The sequence below is a fragment of the Octopus bimaculoides genome, chromosome 25 (assembly GCF_046866305.1).
Source record: "Octopus bimaculoides isolate indiv1 chromosome 25, ASM4686630v1, whole genome shotgun sequence".
Classification (NCBI taxonomy): domain Eukaryota; kingdom Metazoa; phylum Mollusca; class Cephalopoda; order Octopoda; family Octopodidae; genus Octopus; species Octopus bimaculoides.
The window spans coordinates 29,184,241-29,187,713 of record NC_142952.1 but is presented as its reverse complement, the minus strand read 5'-3'; positions in this window follow the sequence as shown (position 1 = coordinate 29,187,713).

The following is a 3,473-nucleotide window of genomic DNA, read 5'->3' as shown; positions in this document are numbered from 1 at the left end:
GATAGATAGATAGATAGATAGATATAAGATAGATAGATAGATAGATAGATAGATAGATAGATAGATAGATAGATAGATAGATAGATAGATAGATATAAAGGAGACCACAAGGAATACATGTACATGTAATGTGTCTACTAAGACCGAATTGTTCTCAAAGGTAATTTAGCGAAGTAACAAAAACGTATGGGGGTAGGACAAGTGAAAATTACATAAATATATACCGCTGAATTTCCTTTGAGAACAATTCGGTCTTAATAGACACATTAAATGTGTTCTTCTTCTAGCACATTAACAGTCCACCTAGCGGTGTCCTTATATACATATACAATAATCCATTGAGATCTCAGATATTTTTTCTGAATCTCCTTGATTCTTTTAATGTGCTTGTTTCCTGGTATTAAATTGATATTAATTAATATCCAATTTTTTACCCTACTGTTTAATATATATATATATATATATATATATATATATATATATATATATATATATATATATATATATATATATATATATATATATATATTATAAGGTCTTTAACTTTTACATTTTCATATCCAAAAGAGACAGAGACTTCAAACTCGATATATCGATTTATTCACCACTCTATGTTAACATTTCTGTGCCAAACTTATCCAGTGACTGGTCCATTGGATTTAGACATTTGGCACTTCTTCAGGAGTGGTTACCAACCGAACAAAACACGAAAAAACACATACATAACGATCATTAAATCCTTAGAATCTCGTTAGATTTCATCTTTGTTATTATAGGGGAGATAACTCCTTAATTTTCTATTTTTATTGCTCTCCTGTGAATTTCCACTAGATTAATTAATTATTTAAAAGTTAAAAATTTAAAAGTTAAAAACCTTATAATATAAATATAAACTGTGAGAACGACCCTTAAGGAAACTAGTTAATGATCCTCTAAGGTAAGTTCTTATGCTATATTGGTAACGGTTGCTACATCCTCTGGAAAATTATATATATATATATATATATATATATATATATATATATATATATATATATGTACATACTCTTGGGTATGCATCTACTGCTCAAGTGCATGTATCGACAGTTCAACCAACACACCAACTCAGTCACATATTTACAAACACCAGGAACCTTCTTAACAATGCATATCTTGAGCTGTCAAAAGATCCTCTGATGAAGCTTGTGCACCAGCATGATAAAGTAAAGAAGCTATACTCGGTATACAAAGAATCTGTACAGTTTAAGAAACAATTGATGACGGAGGAACCTAGGATGAAGGTGAGTGAGAAAGTAACCCAGTTTGCTAAAAGAGTTAAGGAAGAGATGAAAAAAACAAGCCCAGAAGAAGAGCAAAGAAGAATAGCTTGAAAAACCGGTGCATGGCTGATACTCATGTAGAGCGAACAAACCAGACGTAGAAAAACGAGACACTCATGTATGGATGAAGAGCTCAGGACTGAAGGCTGAAACCGAAGGTTTTATCATAGCAGCACAAGATCAAAGCTTGGCAACCAGGGCTTACCACAAAATAATGAACTATGGCACTGACCCGAAATGCAGAATGTGCCATGAGCAGGGTGAAAGAGTGGACCACATCTTAACTGGATGCACAGTGCTTGCAAAAACCGAAAATATTCATAGACACGATAGAGTAGCGCAATATATCCATTGGAAGATATGTAAACACTACTAGCTTCCAACTTCAGAAAGATGGTACCAGCATAAACCTGAAACTGTGACCGGAAAAGATGATGTAACAGTACTCTGGGACATGCCAATCAACGCCGATAAAGAAATCAAGGCAAACGGGCCGGACATAATCATCAAAGATGGGAAGAATAAGAAATGCTTAATGATAGATGTGACAGTACCATCAGAGAGAAACGTGACGCCGGTTCAGCAGAAGACAACGGACCATGCTTTATTTTTTAAAATAATCATAATAATAATAATAACAACAACATCGAAAAATACCTTAGGAATGAGAACCCAGGTTCGAAATTTCCCCAAGACACCTGATGAAGGCTGGAGAGTGTATCAGTCGAAACGTTGTGTTAACAACAAACAAGATGAGGACAAATATTTGACAAATGTAAATAATGTAAATAATAATATACATACATACATACATTCATACATGCATTCATACATACATATGCCGGGTGTTGTCCATTAGTGATACTCGTATTGGATAGGATCCATAAGAAACGCCTGATCACATATTGAGGAGCAAGGCATTACGTGACATACAATCCACCTTCATCTGACCAGTGTGTTTATTCCATATATTTCGTATATTACATAATTAATTCAAGGGTGACACCAACAAACGTTGCCTACCTCGAGTATAATAATTCAGGAGAGCCAGTTTTAGTATCTGCAGGTTCCAACGAGTGACTCTAACGGGGGATACCAGCAACGGGACATCTATATGGTCAATGGACGTGCTAGAAACATCGACGAAATTACTTTTAAATTACACAGAAAATTATAAAGAAAATGAAAGGATATATAGTTGTTAGATAATATAGTAGTAGGTTCACTTTGATTGATAAAAAAATGTGGGGAGCATCACAGCTGGAATCCCTTTGATATCAGGAATGACTGATCAGGGCTCACTTGGGGTCCTCGTCACAATAACAGCAGGCTGACAACTTTCTATATTTGTGTCTAATGAAAGATGAATGGATTTTTTCTGCAATATTCCTATGCACGCCCACTGAAGTGTATGTATTTGTGTATATACATATATATACATATACATATACATATATATATATATATATATATATATATATATATATATATATATATATATATATATATATATATATATATATATATATATATATATCAATTACTGATATATATATATATATATATATATATACAGGGTAGCATCACGCGCTAATGTATTCATTCTTTATATATATATATATATATGTAAATGTTAATTATATATAAATTATGAATATATTAGCGAGTGATGCTACTATGTATGTATGCATATATGTATATATATATATGTATATATATATATATATATATATATATATATATATATATATATATATATATATATATATATATATACACACACATATATATATATATACATGTAGAGAGGGAGAGAGAGAAGGAGAGAGGAACACGCACACATGCAGCTATACATACATATATATAAATATATATGTATGTATGTATGTATATATATATAAATATATATATATATATATATATATATATATATATATATATATGTAGTGATGCATATATATACATACTTAAACACTCACAGCTGCATGTGTGCGTGTTCCTCTCTCCTTCTCTCTCTCTCTCTCTACATGTATACATGTGTGCGTGCGCGTGTGTAAGTATGTATACATAAATACGTATATGTATATATGTATATATATATATATATATATATATATATGTGTGTATATATATATATATATACATATATGCATA